At 49.9% G+C, this 25,626-nt stretch overlaps 1 protein-coding gene across 1 annotated transcript in view; it reads left to right on the top strand.

Moving 5' to 3' along the window:
• The window catches only part of osmr (oncostatin M receptor), a gene marked incomplete at both ends in the record, with an annotated part of 70,208 nt that overhangs the window by 38,129 nt on the left and 6,453 nt on the right, over nt 1-25,626 (top strand). The window lies entirely within an intron of this gene.

Here is a 25,626-nt window from a genome sequence, read left to right as displayed (position 1 = left end):
AATGGAGCAAAAGGTACATAGGATACTTTACATTATTCTTTGAATGCACTTGTAAGGCAAAGGAGTATGCGTAGGCAAATCAATAACGAATGTCCATTCTCTGGTTACGCAGGAGGTAATTATACAACCTGAATCTTAGGGAACTATATCTATGGTGCACTAGTGATATAGCGGGAGATACTGGAAGGGGTTCCCACTGGTTGTAAGCCAGCAGGGGGGGTAGAAGATCTGTCGGTAGTAGGACGTCTGGTCAACGATGACTAGGGAGACTTCAGGTACAGAAGCCGGTGCAGTAGCCTCTTGATCCACAGACGAATACAGCTTGGTTCTCTTGTAGACTGTAGCTCCACAGGGAAGAAAGCTAGTCGACCTCAGGCTCTCTGGGCACCGACTCGACTTGACTCCTCTCGGGGTAAATCCAACACGTGCAGGCGTCGGCGATTATCCGCTCCATAAATCACAGGACCAAAGCAAATATATTCCAGCCGCAAAGGGCTATGTAGTCGTCGGGTAGATTAATCCAGTGTACATGTCCATACGGCTCTCGTCTAGGTCTCCTCGGGTGAAAGCGCCATGCGGTCGGCCCAGCCTGGATAAGAACTCTAGCTAATACGAGAAAGCGTTGGAGATGCTGGTCACTATAGAATTCTAACCGCACGATACACTATACACAAATAGACTATTAAAGACTTAATAGAAATATGTCGCACTCGACGGTATAGCGCCAAACTCTGACAATTCAGTTACTAATTCGCACGCGGTCTCGATGCTCTATTCTGGGGCCAAACAGGCCATACTTCACCGCACGTTGTATCGTGGGTGAGGCTTCAACTTATCGGTAACATACTAAGGACGAAGGGTACGGAGGTAAGGGGCTTCTACATTCACCTGCGCCGTATTTATACGCACGGTGAACAAACTAGTTCCACTCTCATTTCTGTCGCGTATCCCTGGGCAAGGCCGGGCATGTCCAGACACATCTTGACGGTGACTTTGAACCTGGCTCCGGAGGCCGGTCCCTGGCGCCGGTGGACCGCTGTCCAATAGGAGAATGAACTATTATGGTCTGGGCTAAAGGGATATTCCGTGTATATGTACAAGGAATATACAGGGGATATCAAACGATATACAAATACTATGCAATATATATCAATAAATAAATATATATATTCGGTTTAATCTGATCCTTTGTAACAGCCGCCCCCTAATTTCGTCCCACCTAATTAGCTAAGCAGAGACAGATTAACCGCACTGTCCTCTACTCAATGTCTGTTGTGAGGGATCGGTCAGTTCACAAAGTCATGGGGTCATGGTCGTCATCGATGGTATCGGGGAGCCTTGGCAGTTCTATTAGCCTCGCCACGGGTCGGGTGTAGGTCCGCCTTTGGACGAGCACTTCGGCTGCTCGGACCTTTCCGTCGGCACCGGTGATCACTTTGCTTACGCGGCCGGCCGGCCACATAGCTCGGGGTAGTGACTGGTCGATAATCATGACGACTGTTCCTTCTGTCAAATTGTCTCTCTCTTTCACCCATTTCTGGCGGGTCTGTAGAGACGGTAGGTAGTGGAGTAGGAAGCTGTTCCAAAACTTGTCAGCCAGTACTTGACTGTACCTCCACATTCTTCGGCCGTTCGCTTCTTCAGGCCTGTACATTGTCTGTGGTAGCGCGGGGTCCAGCCGCCCCATCAAGAGTGTGTTGGGGGTGACTGGGTCGACATCTGCTACATCACTTGAGACGTAACCGAGGGGCTTTGAGTTCAATACTCCCTCGATCTCCGTGAGGACTGTCATTAAGACTTCTTCCGCCACGGTCTGGGCCCCAAGCACGGCGTACAGGGCTGTCTTTATTGAACGTACTTCTCGTTCCCAAGTTCCACCGAAGTGAGGTGCGTTCGGGGGATTAAACTGGAAGTCAATCTGGTATGGAGCGAGGTGGGTCTTAAGTTCTGGGCCCATAGCTTGGAAGCTCTCTCTCAGCTCTCTTTCTCCGCCTTTGAAGTTTGTCCCGTGATCAGACAACAATATAGACGGTTTGCCTTTCCGCGATGTGAATCTTCGGAAGGCCATAAGGAATGAGTCTGTGCTCATGGTTGGAAGGAGTTCTATATGCATCGCTCGGGTGGTCATGCATTTGAATACAATACCCCACCGCTTCTCGGTGCCTCTTCCTTTCTTTATATACAGCGGGCCGAAACAGTCCATACCGGTGGAGTGAAAGGGCTTGTCGCCGAGTCGGAGGCGACAGGGAGGTAGGTCAGCCATCCGGGGTATACTGGGCTGCGCTCGCCATTTACGACAGTCTAGACAGGTTCGCTGGAAGCGCCGCACTGCTTCTCTCCCTTGCAGTATCCAATAACGACGTCTGATCTCCGCGAAGACTCTCTCTGCCCCGGCGTGATGCACATCCTCGTCGTATTTCTTTATGATCAGCTCTGTGACCTTGTGTCGGCTGTTTAAGACTTGACGTCTTAAACGTACTTGACGTCATACGGTAAGTCTGGAGCTCTCCGCAGACGACCACCCACTCTGATGAGACCATGGGTGTCGCTCTCGGGGGCTAGGTGGAGCAGTCTGCTGTCTGATGGGACGGGCTTTGCTCCCTGTAGACAGTCTAGCTCATCGGGGAACGAGTCTCTCTGGGCTCGTTGTAGTAGAAGAAGTTCCGCTTCTTCGTAGTCAGCTGCAGTAATGTCAGTAGTGAGCTGAACCTCTGGGTGGTGCCACAGGAATGTCTTTAGCTGCGCACTTTCTAGGGTGAGGCAATCGTCTATGTCGGGGTCTGTGGAGACGAGTGTGTTCAATCCACAGAACATAGATTTCTTGTTTTCTGCCTCCTCTTTACTCGCTTCCCGTGGGGTGGGTGTAGGCCACTCTTCTTCCGGGAGCTTGAGGAACTCTGGCCCGTCACTGTATAGGTTGTGACGGGTGAGGTCATCCAGGGACATTCCCCGGGTGATGACGTCAGCTGGGTTGTGTTTTGTGTCCACATACCTCCAGCTTGCTACTTCTGTTAAATCTTGAATCTCTGTGACTCTGACTCCCACGAAGACCTTGTATCTGCACGAATCAGACCGGATCCATGTGAGTACTGTCGTGGAGTCTGACCACAAGATTGTTCTTTGCACCGGAATGGTGAGTTCACGTTGGATTAACGTGGCGAGTTGCGCTCCTGCTAGGGCTGCGCAGAGCTCTAGACGCGGGATAGATTGTTGCTTTCGTGGGGCTATTCTTGAGCGAGCCAGGATGAAAGCAGTATGTATTTCTCCTCCCTCCTCTCGGGCACGCAAGTAGGCCACCGAACCGTAGGCTACTTCGGAGGCGTCGCTGAAGACGTGCAGGTCCATCTGGCACGTCTCCGGCCTCACTGTGGGTGGGAAGTAGCTGCGGCGTATGTTTACACCTGGGAGTGAGCTGAGTTCCGTCTCCCACTCTCTCCATGTGGATGCAAGGTGTTCGGGTATGGGGTCGTCCCAGCCCTGGTCCTTGTCCCATAACGCTCTTACAATCATCTTTGCCCTGGTGGTGTAAGGTAGAATACATCCCAACGGGTCATATTGTCTGGCGAGTGTTCTGTATACACTCCGTCTGGTGGTCGGTAGTGCAGTCGACCTTCCCTGCTCCTTGGTCAGGGGTGTGTGTTTATAATGGAGCGAGTCTGTTTTGAAGCGCCAGACTAGTCCTAATGTCATTTCTTGGGCTTCTCCTGGGATGGTCGCCATCCAGGTCTCGCTGCTTGCTGCCTTGTCCTCGGGGGAGAGGCTGCGCAATACTTGCGGGTCGCTGCTGGCCCACTGCCTGAGATCAAAGCCGCCTTTGATCAGGGAGGCGCGGAGCTTGAGTAGAAGGGCCTCGGCTTCTTCTGGCGTCGAGACGCTTTGCAGACAGTTGTCCACGTAGAAACTATTTTCTACACTTTTTCGGACCTCTTCATCAGCTGCTGGGTCCTCTGCGACGTGTTTTTGCAGTGCAAACGTAGCACAGCATGGGCTGCATGTGGTTCCGAAAGGGAGGACTTCCCATTGATAGATGGCTGGTTGCTCATCCCCGATCCTCTCTCTCCATAGGAACCGCAGCAGGGGCTTGTCCTCCTCCACTAGTCTCACCTGCAGGAACATCCCTTTGATGTCGCCGCTGATGGCCACCTTGTCCTGGCGGAAACGTAGTAACACGCCTAGTAGGGAGGGGCCGAGTGTTGGGCCGGGCAAGAGCTCTTTATTCAGATTTTGTGATCCGATCTGGTAGCTGCAGTTGAACACAATACGATCCTTGCCGTTGTGGTGGACTTTGTGGTGCGGCACGTACCATGATTCGGTCGTCTGATCGGCCTCTTTAATGTCAATTTTCTTTATGTGTCCCGCTGTGATTAGCTTGTTAATCTCAGCGCGGTACACAGTCTCTTGAGCGGGGTCTCTGGCTAGGCGCCGCTCTGTGTTCAATAGATACCGCTCCGTCGCTTCTTTTGGGGCGTGGAAGGTGGGCATACCCTCTCGCCTCAGGAGTGGAGTTGCGTATCTCATCACTCCGTTGACTTTGACTCTCTTTGTCCCTTGCTCGAGGAGTGCTATGGCGTAAATGTCTTCCTTGGAACGAATGTCTTTCTTTTCGTTCTTAAAGGGCATTGTCTCTAGTGTCCATAGCCTCTCGACATGCTGTAGGAGGGTGGTGTCTTCTTCTGTCACTCTGGAGTGGAGGCAGCTAGTGGCTGCTGTTCGGTTAAGAGACTTAGCGAGGGGGCCTTGTAATGTCCATCCTAGGCGGGTCTCGACTGCTGCAGGACAGCCTCTGGGCCCTGTGTGGACCCGGTCTATCGGGACTATGAGGTCTGCATGGTCGGAGCCTATCAGCAGGGTCGGGGTGGCGCCGTCTATGAGCGGGATAGGTAGTTGACGCAGGTGCACATATTTATCCATCAGCTTGGCGATGGGGTAGGTATACTGCGACAGGCCTATTTCTTGGCTGGTGAAAGCATTAGTAATCCTATACCGTCTCTCTGGCTGCCCGCTTGCTGCGATAGTGAAGGAGACATTCTCGCCCTTTATCGTCTTTAGATCTCTTCTTATTGTCCGAATCGTCATCTGGTTTTCGCTCCCCCGCAGCCCCAGCTGGGCCGCAGCGGACGCGAGGAGAAGGGTCTTCTCTGACCCGTCGTCAAGGACGGCGTAAGTGTCCATGACCTTGTCTTGGTAACTCAGTGTTACGCGGACCACCTTTAAGAGCACTCGGGCGCCCCCGCTGCTGGCGGGGTCAATGTACATAACACTTGCCTTTGTGCTGCTTGAGGGTGTGGGCTTTCTTCTGTTACTGTCGTGTAGGACATCTAGGTGGGCTCCGTCACACCGGCTACACCTCTTCTTTAAGAGGCAGTCGGCTGCCATGTGACTGCGCGCACATCGGTAACAGCGTCGGTTGGACTTTATCCATTGACCCACCTCGTCGGCGGTCATCTTCTTGAATGTGTCACATTGTGACAACCAGTGTTCTTTCTCGCAGTACGGGCACACCATCTTCCACTTCTCTTTCATCGAGGGGGTACTGTGGTTCTTGCTGCTCGGTACTGGTTCTGATTGGTGCATGACGGTCACCAATCTTCGGCCATCGTTTGCTCTCCTAGGTCCCTCTCTGGAGCTTGGGGTGCTCCGCATGAACGTATCCAACCGTAGGCTGTTGACTTCTCTCGCTAGGAAGTCGGCTAGGTCTAGGAGGGATGGCTCGGGACCGTTAGGATCATGGTGGTCTCTTTGCCGCCTGAAGCGCTCTTGTCGGGCGGGCGGAAGCTTCTCTAAAATCCTCTCGACATTAGAGTTTGCGTACAGTTCGTGCATACCCTTTTCTCTTTGCGCCCCCAGCATCCCTACCAGGGATTGTACCTTGATAGACAGGTCATCTAGTGAGCGATTGTCTGTGGCTGGGGGTAGGCGGTCGATATGCCTTATCTCTTGTATTACGTAATCCCATATGCGTCCATATCTTTGGTCGAGTGCTGCTAGAGCCGCTGTGTATGGGGTAGTAGAGGTGGCATAGGCCAGCGCTATATTGTGCGCTCGGGGCACCTTGAGGTGCTTCAGTAGGATAGCATACTTGTACGGTTCGTCTGCTACATCGGACATCATTGTCTCTAAGCACATTCGTAGCTCGGTGTACTATGCTCTGTTCTCGTGGGTGAAGTCCGGAAACGTCGGTGTGCCAATGTATGATGCCATGGATGGCTGGCACATCGGTGAGTCTCCTCTTACGCCTCTTGGTGGGCTGGTACCTGCTGGGTACCATGGCCCGCGTATCCAGGTGCTATTCCTCGGGGCTGGTCGTGCGTCAAGCTCACCCGTGAATTGAGTCGGGGGTCTGTAGCGCAGAGCCACGGGGGTAGAGCCTGGGCTGTACTGGACCTCCTGGTCCTGTGGAGTTCTGTGCTGCTGTCGGGCTTGACTCTCCTCCTCTCCCTCTTCTTCTTGCTCTGGCAGGTCCTCTAGATCCTGTAGTCGTCTATTTAGCCTCTCCGCGGTGTAGACCGTTTCTTCCTTGTAGCTGGTCCTCGCGTGGACCGGTCGGGGAAGGAGTTCGGAGGGGGGTATAGGCTCTCTCTGGTGGTCGGGCTCAGGGTCGCTTGATCAGGTAGGGGAGGGTGCCCTTGACCCGTGTCTTGACGAGGCCCTGGAACCCCGTGCGGAGGGAGGGGGTGTCGCCCTGGCGATCAGCTGCTCCATTATCTGCGCTTGTAATCGGTCGCGCTCGGCTTCGCGCTTGGTGAGAGCGATGTCGCGCTCTGCTTCTTATTGGGCACCGGCAGCGGCGCGCTGGGCTTCGGCGGCGGCGCGCTCTGCTTCTCTTTGGGCACCGGCAGCGGCGTGCTGGGCTTCGGCGGCGGCGCGCTCTGCTTCGGCGGCGGCGCGCTCTGCTTCGGCCCGGTCTCTTACCATATTCTCTTCCGTCTGAAGGCGTCTAATCTCTAGATGTATACGATCTTCGTCGCTCCGTTGCTGTGCTTGAAGGCGTTCTCTTTCCATGGAAGAATGTTCGCGCTCGCTAAGCATCTGTGCTTGGAGTCGATCGCTCTCTGTAGAGGCTGCTAGGCTGGCGAGGAATGCCTGTGCCAGCATCTTGTCCGCCCCGCTGGGGGAAGACGCTGGTTGAGGTGATCCGCTCCTGGCAGTACTCGTTGGAGATCTGTTCTCCCGTGGCGAGTCCTGGAGATCCATCTCCTGGGTGCTCTCCTCTTCTTGTAGCGGGTAGAGTTCCATCCCTGGAGAGCCGTCTTTATCCTGGAGCTCTCCGGGGACTACTTCTTCGGTCTTGGCGGGGGGTAAAGTCGTGTCAGGTCCCTCCTGGTCCCTACCGTGAGCTTGGTCAGTTACATTAGAACCCACTAGGGCCTCTATTGGCGGGGTAACCTGGGCGATAGGGTCGGACATAATTTTACTATCTACTTTTTCCGCGTTTACCGTCTGTAGAAGGCTAGGTAGTATACTGGCAACGTAATCCTCTAAGTACTGAGGTGTCTGCCGTCTACGCTGCGGGCGATCTACTTTAGGAGAACCGTTTTGTGGAGTGTTCATCATAGGCCATGTCAATATTAATACCACTATATTAATATTACACTAGTTACCCTCCGGCTCGAAGGACCAATTGTAACTGAGGGGTACAATTCCCTGACTGTATTGATAAGTATGGTATCATTAAACCACTACCGCTTTATGTACTTTAATTACTGGCCATACAGTACACGATATATGAATATGATGAACACTTCCCACAATGAAATCGGTTCCAGTCAAAGGTATTAATCAAGTATTTAATGGAGCAAAAGGTACATAGGATACTTTACATTATTCTTTGAATGCACTTGTAAGGCAAAGGAGTATGCGTAGGCAAATCAATAACGAATGTCCATTCTCTGGTTACGCAGGAGGTAATTATACAACCTGAATCTTAGGGAACTATATCTATGGTGCACTAGTGATATAGCGGGAGATACTGGAAGGGGTTCCCACTGGTTGTAAGCCAGCAGGGGGGGTAGAAGATCTGTCGGTAGTAGGACGTCTGGTCAACGATGACTAGGGAGACTTCAGGTACAGAAGCCGGTGCAGTAGCCTCTTGATCCACAGACGAATACAGCTTGGTTCTCTTGTAGACTGTAGCTCCACAGGGAAGAAAGCTAGTCGACCTCAGGCTCTCTGGGCGCCGACTCGACTTGACTCCTCTCGGGGTAAATCCAACACGTGCAGGCGTCGGCGATTATCCGCTCCATAAATCACAGGACCAAAGCAAATATATTCCAGCCGCAAAGGGCTATGTAGTCGTCGGGTAGATTAATCCAGTGTACATGTCCATACGGCTCTCGTCTAGGTCTCCTCGGGTGAAAGCGCCATGCGGTCGGCCCAGCCTGGATAAGAACTCTAGCTAATACGAGAAAGCGTTGGAGATGCTGGTCACTATAGAATTCTAACCGCACGATACACTATACACAAATAGACTATTAAAGACTTAATAGAAATATGTCGCACTCGACGGTATAGCGCCAAACTCTGACAATTCAGTTACTAATTCGCACGCGGTCTCGATGCTCTATTCTGGGGCCAAACAGGCCATACTTCACCGCACGTTGTATCGTGGGTGAGGCTTCAACTTATCGGTAACATACTAAGGACGAAGGGTACGGAGGTAAGGGGCTTCTACATTCACCTGCGCCGTATTTATACGCACGGTGAACAAACTAGTTCCACTCTCATTTCTGTCGCGTATCCCTGGGCAAGGCCGGGCATGTCCAGACACATCTTGACGGTGACTTTGAACCTGGCTCCGGAGGCCGGTCCCTGGCGCCGGTGGACCGCTGTCCAATAGGAGAATGAACTATTATGGTCTGGGCTAAAGGGATATTCCGTGTATATGTACAAGGAATATACAGGGGATATCAAACGATATACAAATACTATGCAATATATATCAATAAATAAATATATATATTCGGTTTAATCTGATCCTTTGTAACAATCATCATACACATCATCACTGTGTATTGTATGAATTGTCAGGTCAGTCATTCCTGGCCATAAGAATACAGTTGGTATTTGTATACAAAGCCATCCCGAGGTAGCCATCAACTTACATACGCACTTAATTTTACTCATTCAACCAAGAGGTGGATGTTACAATCTGAGAACCCAAATGATATCTCCTATCATGTTCCCACTGTCAGAACTGAATGAGGGAAACATGGGTTCAGCTATCCTGCTCCATTCTCCTGGAACCTATTACAAAATGATTTGAAGCTAGAGTCTCTCATTGTAATTGAGCATTTTAAAGAAGAGAGTGGACGCCTGCTTGCCATGGAGTGTTTATTTTCTTTACTTTTTAGTATATGTGGGCTTTTACTATCTTGTTTTTCTTTAAGTTTTTTGTTAGTTTTAATGTTGTTGTATATGTGATTATATATAATGCTACCTTCTTGGCCAGGGCCCACTTAAAAAAGAGATGGAAATCGCAATGTGATTACCCTGGTTATATAAAGAAGAAATAAAATAATGAAATAAACAGTTCCTCAACACTGGGGATATGTTTAGTCTTTTTTTCGCTAAACCCATCTATTGATTTATTGATCTATTGACATCTATTGATTTATTTATTTGTAGGACCAAAAGAAATGTGAAAAATTAAATAAATCATGTTTGTACGGCAAAACCATGTTGATCATCGTCCATGAGTATGACCATGAGCATTCAATCCTTGGTGTGTTACGCTCTAGTAGCCCAATATTAATCTTAGTCTCGCACTGCTCACAAAAAGATGCAAATTTGAAAGAAGGATCATCCTGTTTTCTTTGAAGTAAAGGATGCAACAGAGGAACTATACTACGCAGACCTGTCGAATATTACCTTATTCCTTATTCACGCGGTGGCCATTTTGCTCTTATGACATGCTCAGGTTGGGTTCCTTTCCACTCTGTTCCCACCCAAGGTCATGTGGTCAATATGGTCAATAGGCCTTGCTCAATACTCAATGTGACACAGCTTCTAACAAAATGTCTGTGTACAAGTTCCTCTCAAAAAAGGGGACATTTTGCAGTTTTCAACTTTTTGTACACACCTTTTTTTATGATTGAAACTGTCATTGGTTTCACAAGATGATTTCATATTTGGAGACAAGTGAGCACAATGGTATAAATGTTCTCTATATTGGCTGATGATAGTGATTTTTTCATATATCGGTATTGGTCCGATGAGCAAAACTGGGCAGATGTGAACAAATTATGATTATTTCTCTGTCTAGCTGCCGTGTGTGTGTGTGTGTGTGTGTGTGTGTGTGTGTATGTGTTTCTATTTTTGGCCATACAGAGTTTGTTTTGGTAACGTTACTTGTATGAATGAATGACCTTTATTTATATAGCACCCTTCACAGCACGAATGCACAGGGTGCTTTACACTACAGCTTAATATAAAAACACAATAAAAACAAAATCAGAAATAAATGACAACAGACAAACAGCAGTTAAAAACAGTGAAACCAGATAGAAAAAGTAGAATAAAAGAATTTGGATAAAATCATGAGTCACTAATTAAAACAACACTATAGAACAGAAAAAGTGCCTATGTGTGATTAAAAGCCTGCCTGAACAAATGTGTTTTTAGTTGTTTTTTAAAAGAGTTCTCAGAGGGGGCAGTTCGCAGGTCCAGGGGGAGAGCGTTCCAGAGCCTTGGTGCTGTCACCTCGAAGGCTCGATCACCCCTTGTTTTTAGCCTGGTCCTGGGGATCACTAGGAGGTGCTGATCGGCAGATCTGAGTGAGCGGGTGTTTGTGTAGGGATGGATGAGTTCCGTGATGTAGATAGGGGCCTGACCGTGAAGTGCTCTGAAAGTGAAAGTGAGTATGTGACTGTATCGGCAAATCCCAAACGTAATCATCGTGGTAAAACTTTTCAGACGCACCTTTTCCAGCCAACAATTAATTCAGTTGAGTCGTATCAAGTTCAGATGTTGTTTTATTGCGATCCCATCGATCTCCAAACATAGGATGCACAACTCCAAAAGGTAAGCGAATGAACAAATTACAAAACAAACTGTGAATATTAAAGTGTGGTTGCTGCGTGTGTGTGTGGTGGTCGGAAAACTGTATGATTGCCCCGTCTTTTCCAAATCAAAACCGCCCTTGTTCCCGGTAGACATCCACTTTAACACCTGATAATTACCACCTGATAATTATCATTAATCAGCTAACCATTAGGCCTACCATTTCCATACCAATAGGGGGAGCAATCATTCCAAATGACCAAAATGATTCTGTTTCATTATAAATATATACACAATATAGAATAAGTTTAAATCTAAATATCAACACATGATGGTCAAAAAGAAAACATTTAAATAATAAGCAATATGGCTCCAACACTTCGGCCCCTAATTGTTAACCCGGAAAACAATTACCTATAAACAAATGGAGCCTATCTGTGTAATAATCATCTAATAACTAAGGTTTTTACTCATAATTCATAGACAAATAATCAGTTCAACACAATTAAATTGATACAATGACAAAAACAATATTTTTTATAATATTTTTTTAGATCATGAGTTTACTGTCCAAACTGACAAGGCAAACAGGGCATGCAGTATTGTCCATGTGCTGCAGAATCCGGTGTGCACACGCTGCATAGTCCATCATTTAGAGGGGGTGAGTGTGTGTGCAAGTTAGCGAATGCCATAAGATATGTCAGCAAAAATGATATGTATAAATGTGTTAGCATTGTTTAATGTGATTGTCAGTTAGTGGGGAGCCAGCTGTTCAAGAACAGTGACACCTGTTGGAGCTCAGTGTTCACCACTGGGCCGTCGTCATTGCCATACTTTGTCTATTCTGCTTCTAGGAGCAGGCAGATCTTGTCCACTGGTCTTTCCAGTTCATTTGTCTTTGTCTTCAGGAGAACTCGGCGGACGAAACCTTTGGAGTCTGGCATCGTTTTGATGATTCGGCCCATCGGTCAATAGTTGCGAGGAGCTTGGCTGTTCACGATGAGGACTATGTCTCCAGGGGCAAAGTTCCTCCTTTTGCGGTTCCATTTTTGACGCTCCTGCATCATTGGCAGATACTCCTTAGTCCACCTTCTCCAGAAGAGGTCTGCAATATACTGCACATGCCTCCATCGTCTTCGGGCGTAGACGTCATCTTTGCTAAAGAGACCAGGTGGAAGAATTGGTTTCCCTTTCAACTGAATGAGGTGATTGGGTGTCAAGGCCTCCAAGTCACCTGGATCGTCTGACGAAGAGGTGATCGGGCGGTCATTCAGTATCGCTTCCACTTCGCAGAAGGCCGTCTGCAAAGCTTCATCGTCTAGTGTTTGCTGTCTCAGGGTGGAATCGAGAACGGTCTTTACCTGCCTGATAAGCCGCTCCCACACCCCACCATGGTGGGCACCGTGGGGAGGGTTGAATCTCCATGATATGCCATCCTGCATTAAGGCTTTCTCGATCTTGCCTCCATTCAGCTGGTTCAGAGCTTCTTTCAGCTCACGAGCAGAGCCTACAAAGTTAGTGCCATTGTCTGACCTGATCTCCTTAACATGTTATGGCGCGGCTCAGGTTAGTCGCCATTGGTTTTGCTCCGCAACGATTGTGCTTACTTTTAGTCATTTTGTTTATTTTTACTACTTTTTTTATAGAAACAACACTGGCGGGGACGTCATACGCCAGTCACTTATTGACCTAAACTCCGGACTTAAAGAGGAGTTTAGAGACACGTTATGCCAAGATTGGCCACCGGAGATCAGGCGGGACAGAGACAAAGAGAAATGCGGCGGCAAGAAGAAGCATAGAGACAGGAGGAGCGGAATCAGATTAAGGTTAAAAAGATCTGCTTACCGTCCGGCGATCCCATCCATCTTTCTGGCGAATGCACGTTCGCTAGAGAGTAAGATGGATGATTTACGAGCGAGGGTCCGATTCCAGCGAGAGGTGAGGGACTGCAACATCTTGTGCTTCACGGAGACATGGCTGAAACCAGAGACTCCGGACCACACTCCCTCGGACTCCTTCACCGTCTTCCGAGCGGACCATACAGAAGCCTCCGGGAAGAGCATTGGCGGGGGTGTATGTCTCCTGACCAACAACGGCTGGGTAAGCCCCAAGGAGATCAAGATACTCTCCCGTTCATGCTCCCCGGACATGGAACATCTCTCCATTCAATGTCGCCCCTTCCACCTTCCCCGAGAGTTTACCACGATCATCATGACGGCGGTGTACATTCCTCCCCAAGCAAACACCGCCAGGGCTCTGGCGGAGCTACAGGAACATCTAAACACCCACCAGATAAAACATCCAGACGCAGCCATGATCGTAGCCGGTGATTTCAATCAGGCGAATTTGAAGAAAGTGATGCCGTCCTTTTTTCAGCACATCGCCTGCTCCACCAGAGGAGGAAACATAGTAGATAGATAGTATCGTCCCCACAAAGAAGGTGAGGGTGTTCCCAAACCAGAAACCGTGGGTGGACAGTACTATCAGAGCAGCTCTGAAAACTCGCACCACTGCTTACAACCTGGGCAGAAAGACAGGAAACATGGAAGTGTACAAGACAACAGTCTACACTCTGCGCAAGGCTGTTAAACTGGCCAAACGGACGTATGCTGACAAAATGGAGGCACAAATGGCACAGAATGACACAAGAGGCTTATGGCGAGGACTGAGGACGATAACTGACTACAAAGTCAGCGCCCCCTCAATGGGGAGCGACGACGCCTCTCTCGTGGACAAACTCAACTCTTTCTACACTCGGTTTGGTGTAAACAGTGGCGCCGCTAGCTCAACGGCTAGTGACGTCACTGGCGCGCCGGCTGTTGTGGAGGGGGGGGGGCATTCGCGGGGGGGCGGGGACGCTCTTTCATTGACGGAACACAGTGTGAGAAGAGCATTTATGGAGGTGAACACCAGAAAGGCTGCTGGCCCAAATGGAATAACAGGACGCATACTTAAGTCCTGTGCTAATCAGCTAGCCCCTGTGTTCACCACCATATTTAATCGATCCCTGGCGGAGTCAGTGGTCCCTGCCTGCTTTAAGATGTCTACCATTATCCCAGTATCAAAGAAATCACCTCTGTGGCACTCACCTCTGTGGCCATGAAATGTTTTGAGAGGCTGGTCAAGGATCACATTTGTGCCTCCCTCCCCAGTGATATGGACCCTATGCAATTTGCATACAGGCCAAACAGGTCCACTGATGATGCGGTCTCCCAAGTACTGCACAGCACCCTCTCTCACCTAGACAGCCAGAAGGGGGGCTATGTGAGACTGTTGTTCATTGACTACAGCTCAGCGTTCAACATCATAGTCCCCACCAGACTGGTGGACAAGCTGATCGAGCTGGGTCTGAGCTCCGCTCTGAGCGCCTGGATACTGGAATTTCTGAGTGAAAGGCCCCAGGCGGTCAGGGTGGGGGGTCAGACCTCCAACACCATCACCCTGAGCATCGGGTCCCCCCAGGGCTGTGTTCTGAGCCCCCTGCTGTACTCACTATACACACTTGACTGTGTGGCCAAGTTCAGCTCCAACTCCATAGTGAAGTTTGCGGACGACACAGTGGTGGTAGGGCTGATCTCGGACAACGACGAGAAGGCCTACCGGGAGGAGGTTGAGGTACTGGAACGCTGGTGCCAGGACAACAGCCTGCTCCTGAACATTGGTAAAACCAAGGAACTGATCGTGGATTTTAGGAGAAGACAGCAGGAGACACACACACCACTGAGGATAAACGGGGCTACCGTGGACAGGGTGAGCAGCTTTAAGTACCTGGGGGTCCACATCTCAGAGTATCTGACATGGACAACACACATAGACTCAGTCATAAAAAAGGCGAAGCAGCGCCTCTACCACCTGAGACAGCTAAGGAAGTTCAGAGTATCTGGGAAGATACTCCAGTCCTTCTACTCCGGAGCTGTAGAGAGCATCTTGACTGGAAACATCACTGCCTGGTATGGAAACAGCACGGCACAGGACAAGAAGGCCCTACAGAGAGTGGTGCGCTCAGCCGAGCGTACCACGGGTATTGCACTACCACCCCTGCAGGTTCTATACAACAAGAGGTGCAAATCCAGAGCCTGCAGACCCTCACCACCCCAACAACAGCCTGTTCATGCTGCTGCGGTCGGGCAGATGCCTGCGAACACCAGCTACTAGGACAGAGAGACTTCGGCTCAGCTTCTTCCCCTAGGCCGTCAGAGCCTTGAACACTGAACTCTCCACACACAAGCACACATGAGCACACACACGATACACACACTGTACACGCTCACACACTAGCAGCCACTTTAACATGAGCAAACACACACTCATGCTGCACACGCTCACACTTATGGTCGCTTTACAAAAGGAAAGGTCACTTTAAGAATAGTATAGTATAACTTGAGATTGTATAATATAGCATTGTATAGCAGTGTACATAAAGACCCAGTGCCTCATCCGTAGCTAACAGTGTATTGCACTACCACAGGACCTAGCATGTCCTACCATGCTCTGTACATGTACATATACTGATATGCCCTACTTTGTTTACTTGTTTTATTGCACAATGTCGTTCTATTGGATTCTATTATATATTACTATTGTATTATGCACATCGTTGCGGGCAAGACCCCCCGCATTTCATTGTATACTTGTATGCCGTGACAAATAAAACTCTTGACTTGACTTGACTTGTCCTCTCCTGCAAATGAATCGTCGAAGGGCGTGAATGCAGGAGTTGGTGTCCAGGGTGTGGGCTACTTCTAGGTGGATGGCTCGGCAGGCCAGACATGTGAAAAGGACTCTGTATCTTTTCACAGTACCACGTCCTCTTTTCACCTCGATGGGGCCAAAGTAGTCCATCCCGACATGCGTAAAGGGAGGTAGATCTGGTGTGATGTGATCGGTGGGAAGGTCAGCCATCATCTGCTCTCCTACTTTCCCACGCTGACGTCAGCAGACATGACATTGCCTTATGACTGTCCTTGCTGAGGAGTTGGCTCGCAGTATCCAGTAATGCCGCCAAAGCCTGGAGAGCATGTGGTTCCTACCGCCATGGCCGGTCAACTCATGGATGTCATTGGACCGCTACTCTTCCTAATTTATGCAAATGACATGTCGTCAGCCTGTGACTGCAACTTGTTCCTGTTTGCGGACGACTCAGCCCTGCTGGTCTCTGACAAGAACAAGTTGCAGGTTGAAAAAACCCTCAGCTCGGAACTAGGCAAAATCTGCATATGGCTCACTGATAACAAACTATCATTACACATGGGCAAAACAGAGTCCATTCTCTTCGGTTCAAATAACAAACTCAGCAAGACCGACGGCTTCTCAGTTACAGTGGGTGACAATATTGTCACAAGGAAAGACGAAATTACCTACCTGGGTTCCATCCTAGAGGCAAATCTTTCCTGTGACAAAATGGCATCCAATGTAATAAAAAAAGTCAACCAACAAACTAGATTCTTGTACCGGATCTCCTCTCTGGTAAACAAGAATACCCTGAAGACTCTGGCAGGAGCACTCATTCAAGGGTACTATGACTATGCATGCACCTCATGGTACCAAAGCACCTCAAAGGCGCTTAAAACAAAATTACAAACATCACAAAACAAACTGGTCAGACTACTACTTGACCTGAACCCCAGAACCCACCTCACCCCTGCCCACTTTGACAACCTAGGATGGCTTAGAGTAGACGACAGAGTACAGCAACTTGCAATGGGCCTGGTCTACAAGATACACTATATGACCGGGGTGCCCATGTACATGTCAAAATACTTCCCAAAGGTCAGTGAATACCACAACCACTACACCAGAGGAAGCTCAACAAATCATGTTAAACCCAGATTCGGCTCAAACAAGGGACTAAACACGTTTCGCAATTATGCCACAACAATGTGGAACGCCCTACCCAAAGCTGTAAAGGAATGTGAATCCCTGCCCACATTCAAAACCGCACTTAAAGAGCACCTACGGGAGGCTGCAATTCGAAACTGGCCACCGTAAATGCCCAAAACCCCCACCACCTCCTAATAGACAGTCTCCTCCCCACCGCATGTATATATTCCCTCCCCGCCGTATGTATATTTCTCTCCCACCCACCCACCCCCTCCTAATGTACAGTCCCCTCCCCATCATATGTATATACTCTGTCAGGATCTAGGGGTAACAGTACTGTATATTTGAATACCGTTTATGTCACAAATGTATCAGTACTAAATACCTATATGTCCCTATGCCATAAATGTCATGTATGTTGTGTATGTCATAAATGTCTATATGAATTGAAAATGGGGGACCCTGATGGAAACAAGACAAACGTCTTTCTCAGGTCTGCATCCCCTTAACAATTGTATGTATTGAGCCGTACTGTATTGTACCCATTCTGCAATCTGTTAAATAAAGTTTTCATTCATTCATTCATTCATTGAGTATCAGCTTAGGCACATGTCCACTTTTGGGTGGGATTGCCGGATGTTTCACCTCTTCTGGCAATGCTGATCTGCTCAGCCTGCCTCCCATCCTCACGACTCCATTCACCAGGACAGGGTAGTCTGTAAATACAGCTGCTCTTCTTTACTGTGGAACCATTTCTTAAAGCAGTCATTTCCTCGTGGAAACTGTGCTCCTGTTCAAAATGCACAACGGCTTCCTCTGCTTGGGCCATGTCATCCACAGAAAGATTTTGTGCACAAAGTGCCTTTTGTGCTCTTGTTTTTTTCAAAATCCATGCCACAGCTCTCTTGAGGCTAGTCCACTTGGAGAAGTGTTCAATAAACTTGCTTGTGGGATTCTTCTCTCTCTCCACCACTATGCTGTAAACACTGATGCGGTTTCTCTTTTCAGAGTTGTAAGCAGTGGTGTGGTTTCTCACTTCGGGGTCATCATCAGTGTCTTTTTCCAGCTCTTCGACGGAATTTGGCCACTGTGACTGGAGTGGTGTTTGCAATGTAATCCAAGACAGTCGTGCTGTCTAACCAGAACATTGAATCATCCCACTTAAACTGTAGCTCGGCCTTCTGCATCCTGTCCATTTTAACTGCCAGGACTGCGGCAGCAAGCTCCAGTCTTGGGATGGTTGTCTGCTTCAAAGGTGCCACTCTGGCTTTTCCCATTACAAAAGTAGAGTGGGTGTTGTTGCTGTTACTGGTCAGTCGAAGATAAGACACCGTTCCATATCCAACTTCACTGGCATCGCAGAAGTGGTGCAGTTGCGCTGTCTTTATCCCACCAAAGTCACTTGGCATAAGATATCGGTCCACACAAAAGTCATCCAACTGCTGCAACTCAGCCACCCACTTCTGCCACTGTTGAGTGATCATCTCTGGGACCGTCTCATCCCATCCAAGCTTGATCTTGCACAGGTCTTGCAGAATCCGCTTGCCGGTAAGTATGACCGGTGTCATGATCCCAGACAGGGTGCTGTCTGGGACAGTTGGAACAATGTGAACAGTGGCCTTCTGCTGTCCTCTGGCGGGCACCTTCAGATTGTGCACGCTATTATATATTTATGGCTAAATATGATTAATGTTATGTCTTTGTGCATGTTGTCTTTGGCTCTCCCTTCCTTTGTTTGATGTCGTCCTACTGTCTGGTTGTTGTATTATGATTATGCCTTTTGTGTCTAGGTTGGTGTATTCCTAGTGTGTTTCAGATGTTTGCCCTTTTTATATTATTGCCTGGGCTCGCCAGCTGTTTGTCATTTCAATCAAGGGTAGTATTTATACCTGCTTGTTTCTGAGTTCCTTGTGGCATCATTGTCTCCGTTCTACCCCGGTATCCTGTCGTGTCCCTGTTTACCATTGTGAAGCTCCCTGTCTGCCGTTTACCCTGTATTTCCCTGTGAGTTTGTTCCTGTCTATCCTAGTCCTGTTTTCCAGCTCTATTCTCATTCTATTCGGTTCTTATTATTGTATTATTGTATTATGGCATTATTGTATTATTGCACAATCATTGCGGCAAGACCTCTCGCATTTCACTGTATACTTGTATGCCGTGACAAATAAAACTCTTGACTTGAACTTAGTTTCAGTTTCACTTGTAGAGAGGATTTAACTTAACGTGAAGCCGAGACTGAAGAAGACTAGAGAACAGATGACATGTTACACAACAAACATGTTACACAACAAAACATTATTGGGCGAACAAGAAAACTAAAGAAAACTGTAAAATTGTAATGACCCTGCTGTGTTACAATAAACATATAATTAATTCATTCATGGTTTTGTTTTAGGGACACATACTGTAGGCGCCTGTACTAGACTAGTAAACGGGAGGGGAGGAGGGGAGAAGCGGCCCAGTGCAGAGTGTCAGTGCGCGTTGTTCTGTCCGCTTGTCATCAATCGTGCCTTTCTTTACAAACTTCACCGTTTTATTCATCATCTACATTTGGCAATACAAGCTTAATATTCAACGTTAAAGATCACTGTAAGCCAGTGTAAAATAAAGTAAAGATATTGAGCATAGATTTGTAAAATGTGCAACCCTAGTTTCACCTAAACGTATTCTTCGTATGGCTGCGCGTACCGCACCGTGACGCACGTTGCGGCACGTACAGTACCGTACTGTAAATTCGCGGGACGAATACAGTGTACCGTTACACCCTTATTGTAACTGAGGGGTACAATTCCCTGACTGTATTAATCAAGTATGGTATCATTAAACCACTACCGTCTTATGTACATTATACTGGCCATACCGTACACAAGTATATGATGAGAACACTTCCCCACAATGAATCGGTTCTACACAAAGTTGTCTTTAAGTATTTATTAGCAGCAAGAATACATAATATACTTTAATTGAATGCACTTGTAAGGCAAAAGAATGTGCGTAGGCAAATCAATAATGAATGTCCATTCTCATATTACGCATGAGATAATAATACAACTTGAATATTAGGAATTATATCTAGGGGATACTGGTAGGGGGTTCCACCGGTTGTAAGCCAGCAGGGGGAGGCAATGCTCTAATGCAAAGTCTGGGTCAGCGGGGACTCAATAGGCTCCCGGAGGCGGTATATTACTCCCTGCTCAGCAGACGAAAGGCCGCGACTGTAATCCCAGTATGCGTGCAGCACAGGTGGAAGCCGGTCAGCCTCTCCAATAGAGACGGGCTCGAATGATGCTCCTCACGGGCAGGTCCCACAGCAGTGGGTGTAGACGATTCTTCTCCGCTCCAACAGCATGGTTAAAAGCAATAAGAATAATAATCCAGCCGGAGAGGGGGTCTGCATTCCCCGGTGTAGATCCTCCGGTGCGCGGTACTCCACACCAACCAAGTTGAACTTGACGTTACTCAACCAAGCTCTGATACTCCACTATCCTATTCGCACGCGGCTATAAGTGCTCTATTTAGACGCACAATTGCTCACTTCACTTGGTCTTTGACTCGTAATGAAGGCTTACTAGTAAGGAGCGAACGATACGTTGAACAAACGTATTAGGATAAACAAGACTCTATCTTGGGGCAATACGAGCCCTACTTCACCGCACGTTGCATAGTGGGTGAGGCTTCACTTGTTACTAAGACTGAACTGAACGGACTGCGGACTGAACTACTTCTGTATTCACCTGCGCCATATTTATATGTACGGGGAACAAACTAGTGCCAGCCTTATTCCTGTCTCGTAGTCCTGGGCAGAACCGGGCATGTTGAGACAAGCCTTGACGGTAGCTTTGAACTCGACTCTGGGGGTAAGACACTGGCGCTGGTGGCACGCCATCCAATAAGAGAACGAAATATTATGGTCTGTAGTAGGTTAAAGGGATATTCCGTGTATATGTACAAAGAATACACAAGGGACATCAAACGATATACAAATATTATGCAATATATATCAATCAATAAATACATATATTCGGTTTAATCTGACCCTTTGTAACAGCCGCCTCCTAATTAGTCCCACCTAATTAGCTAAGCAGAGACAGATTAACCGCACTGTCCACTACTCAATGTCCGTTGTGAGGGTAGGCAGTTCACAAAGTCAGTGGTCATGGTCGTCATTAAGCGAGTCGGGGAGCCTTGGCGACTCTATCAGCCTCGCCACGGGTCGGTTGTAGGTCCGCCCTTGGACGAGCAATTCTGCCACTCTGACCTTTCCGTCGGCACCAGTGGTCGCTTTGCTTACGCGGCCGGCCGGCCACGCAGCTCGGGGTAGTGACTGGTCTATGGTCATGACGACTGGACGGGATGAAGGGGGGCTTAGGAGGAAGCGGGCCTGAGACTGCTTTGATCTGTGCTTGGCTGTGCCTCCTCCTCCTCCGTCTGTTTCTCTTGTTTGCTCTGTACCCCGTCTGAGGAGGGGCCGGTCCCGGCCGCCCCGTCAAGGAGTCGCTTGGGGTGCTGGGTTCGAGGTCAGCTACGTCTGAAGCGCAGCTGAGGGGGGTGGAGTTCCGAACTCCCTCTGGTGCCCACGGTTCTCTCACGGGCCTCTTGCTTAATGTCAATAGCCTCTGCTGTACGAGGGAGTGGCCGGTGTCGCTCGCCTTTGTGTGTAGGCAGCGTGTAGACGTGGGTTGACTGTCAAGTCCGTAGAGGGGGCCCTGGAGCGCCCATCCCAGTCGGGTCTGAACCGCGACTGGGCATCCTTTGGGTCCGATGTGGGCCGCCTCAATTGGGAGAATGAGGTCCGCGTGGTTGGAGCCGATGAGCAGGGTCGGTGTGGCGCCGTCGATAAGCGGTATAGGTAGTTGACGTAGGTGCACATACTTAGCCATCAGCTGTGGGATGGGGTAGGTGTACTGAGACAGGCCTATGTCGTGGCTGGTGAAGACGTTGGTTATACTATACTGCTTCTCGGGCTGGTCCACCGCTGCTATCTTGAAGGAGACCCTTTCACCTTTTATGGTCTTCTGGTCCCTTCTGATGGTGCGTATGGTCATGGTATCTTTGACACCCCGCAGGCCCAACTGGGCTGCTGCGGAAGCGAGGAGGAGAGTCTTTTCAGACCCATCGTCCAGGACGGCGTAAGTGTCCAGGACCTTGTCCTCGTAGCTCAGGAGCACTCTGACCACTTTGAGGAGCACTCGGGGGGTCCCGCTATGCTGGTCAATGTGGAGCACTCCTGTTGGTCGGTTGCCTTGGATCTTCTGGTGGGCTCCGCACAGTGCTGCGCGGTAAGCGGCGCCCGCCTGGGCCGCCTCACGCCACTGGTCAACTTGGACGGCGTTCAGTGTCTTATATTCGGCGCACTGTGCCAGCCAGTGTCCGCCGTCGCAGTAGGTACAGTAGGGAGCGGTCTGGTGGCTCTTCGGTACTGGTGCCACCGCCTCGGCATGGTACATTACCGCGACGGGCCCACTCTGTTGTCCTGGCTGACGCCTGTTGATGTCATGCAGGACCTCCAAGTGGGTGCCACCGCACCTGCTGCACTTCTTCTTCAAGCGGCACTCAGCTGCTAGGTGGCTGCGCGCACAGCGGAAGCAGCGGCGGTGGTCCTTGATCCACTGACTCACCTCGTCCGTGGTCAGCTTCCCGAAAGTGTCGCATTGGTACAGCCGATGTTCTCCCTCACAGTACTGGCACTCAATCTTCCACTGGTCCTCTTTCGTCGAGGGGGTGTTGTGGTTCTTGTGCTGCGGTACTGATTCGGCTTGGTGCATAACGGTCACCAACCGACAGTTATCTGTTGATCCCCGAGGTCCGAGTCTTGGGCTTGGTCCACTCCATACGAACGTGTCGAGTCGTAGGCTACTGACCTCCCTGGCGAGGAACTCAGATAGGTCTAGGAGGGATGCCTCTGGACCGTTGGGGTCGCGGTGGTCTCTCTGCCGCCTGAAGCGCTCTTGTCGGGCGGGAGGGAGCTTCTCTAGTATCCTCTCTACATTAGAGTTAGCGTACAGTTCATAGATCCCTTTTTCCTTTTGGGACCCCAGCATCCCTACCAGGGACTGTACCTTGATAGAGAGGTCATCTAATGCTCTGTTGTCTCTGGCTGGGGGGAGACGGTCAATGTCTCTTATCTCCTGTATCACATAGTCCCATATGCGTCCATAACGTTGGTCGAGGGCTACTAGAGCCGCGGTGTATGGGGTAGTAGAGCTGGAATATGCCAGCGCTATATTGTGCGCTCTGGGCACCTTCAGGTGCTTGAGTAGGATAGCATACTTGTACGGTTCATCTGGTACGTCGGACAGCATAGTCTCTAAGCACATTCGTAGCTCTGTGTACTGTGCTCTGTTCTCGTGTGTGAAGTCCGGGAACGTCGGTGTGCCAAGGTACGATGCCATGGATGACTGGCACATCGGTGAGCGTTGGGGGAGAGGCCTCCTAGGCGAGTCTCCTCTTACGTGTTGTCTTGGGCTGGTACTTGGTGGGTACCAAGGGCCGGGTACCCAGGTGCTGTTCCTCGGGGCTGGCGGTGCGTCAAACTCACCCGTGAGTTGAGTCGGGGGTTTGTAGCGCAGGGCCTCGGGGCTGACTTCTGGGCTGTACTGGGCCTTCTGGTCCAGAGTACGTTGCTGCTGGTCGGGGCTGTACTGGGCCTCCTGGTCCAGCGTACGTTGCTGCTGGTCGGCTTGATATTCCTCCTCTTCCTCCTCCTCTCCCTCTGCTAGGACCTGGAGTCTTCTGTTCAGTCTCTCGGCGTGGTCCGGTTCTTCCCGGTTGCTGGGTCTCGTATGGACCGGCCGGGGAGGGGGCTCGGAGACGTGGACAGGATCCTCCTGTTGGCGGGGTCCCGGGTCGCTTGGTCGGGTAGGGGAATGTGTCCTAGACCCTTGTTGTGACGATCTCCGGGAGCTCCGTGCGGAGTGAGGGGGTGTCGCCATGGCAACCAGTTTGTCCATCAGCTCCGCCTGCAGCCGGTCGCGCTCTGCCTCGCGCTGGGCATGGGCTGCGTCGCGCGCTGCTTCGCGCTGGGCATTGGCGGCGTCGCGCTGCGCATTGGCGCTGGCCTGGGCAGCGTCGCGCTGTGCGTTGGCGGCGTCGCGCTGGGCATTGGCGCTGGCATGGGCGGCGTGGAGCTGTGCATTTGCGACGTCGCGCTGTGCATTGGCGGCGGCGTGCTGTGCATCGGCGCGGCTTCTTTCAATGTTCTCTTCCGTCTGAAGGCGTCTGGTCTCCAGTCTTATGCGGTCGTCTTCACTCCTTTGTTGCGCCTGGAAGCGCTCTCGCTCGGCTGCTGAATGTTCGCGCTCGCGCGTCTGTTGCGCTTGAAGTCGATCGCGTTCGGTGGAGGCTGCCAGGGTGGCGATGAGTGCCCGCGCCAGCATCTTGTCCGCCTCGCTGGGGGAAGACGCTGGTCGAGGTGATCGGCTTCCGGCAGTGCTCGTTGGAGATCCGTTCTCCTGTCGCGTACCGAGGAGATCCATCTCCTGGGTGCGCGTCTCTTCTTGTGGTGGGTCGGGTTCCGTCCCGGGAGGGCTTTCTTTATCCTGGAGCTCTCCGGGGACTGTCCCGTTGGCGTTGTCTGGGGGTAAAGTCATGTCATGTCCCTCCTGGTCCCCCCGTGAGCTTGGTCAGTTACGTTAGAACCCACTAGGGTCTCTACTGGCGGGGTAGCCTGGTCGGTAGGGTTTGGCATACTTTTACTATCCGCTTTAGTTATTTTATCCGCATTTAACTTCCCTTTAAAGCTAGGTATTGGACTGACAGTGTATGCCTCTAGATAGGGAGGTGGCTGCCGTCTGCGGTGCGGGCGTTCTAGCTCGGGAGAACCGTTTGTGGAGTGTTCATCATCGGCCATGTTAATATTAATATTATATTAATATTACGCTAATTCTTATCTCCGGCTCGAAGGACCAATTGTAACTGAGGGGTACAATTCCCTGACTGTATTAATCAAGTATGGTATCATTAAACCACTACCGTCTTATGTACATTATACTGGCCATACCGTACACAAGTATATGATGAGAACACTTCCCCACAATGAATCGGTTCTACACAAAGTTGTCTTTAAGTATTTATTAGCAGCAAGAATACATAATATACTTTAATTGAATGCACTTGTAAGGCAAAAGAATGTGCGTAGGCAAATCAATAATGAATGTCCATTCTCATATTACGCATGAGATAATAATACAACTTGAATATTAGGAATTATATCTAGGGGATACTGGTAGGGGGTTCCACCGGTTGTAAGCCAGCAGGGGGAGGCAATGCTCTAATGCAAAGTCTGGGTCAGCGGGGACTCAATAGGCTCCCGGAGGCGGTATATTACTCCCTGCTCAGCAGACGAAAGGCCGCGACTGTAATCCCAGTATGCGTGCAGCACAGGTGGAAGCCGGTCAGCCTCTCCAATAGAGACGGGCTCGAATGATGCTCCTCACGGGCAGGTCCCACAGCAGTGGGTGTAGACAATTCTTCTCCGCTCCAACAGCATGGTTAAAAGCAATACGAATAATAATCCAGCCGGAGAGGGGGTCTGCATTCCCCGGTGTAGATCCTCCGGTGCGCGGTACTCCACACCAACCAAGTTGAACTTGACGTTACTCAACCAAGCTCTGATACTCCACTATCCTATTCGCACGCGGCTATAAGTGCTCTATTTAGACGCACAATTGCTCACTTCACTTGGTCTTTGACTCGTAATGAAGGCTTACTAGTAAGGAGCGAACGATACGTTGAACAAACGTATTAGGATAAACAAGACTCTATCTTGGGGCAATACGAGCCCTACTTCACCGCACGTTGCATAGTGGG

Source organism: Notolepis coatsorum, assembly GCF_963971535.1.
Source record: "Notolepis coatsorum genome assembly, chromosome: 1".
Lineage (NCBI taxonomy): Eukaryota > Metazoa > Chordata > Actinopteri > Aulopiformes > Paralepididae > Notolepis > Notolepis coatsorum.
Note: the sequence above shows the minus strand (reverse complement) of the source record. Positions and strands in the feature narration are given on the sequence as shown.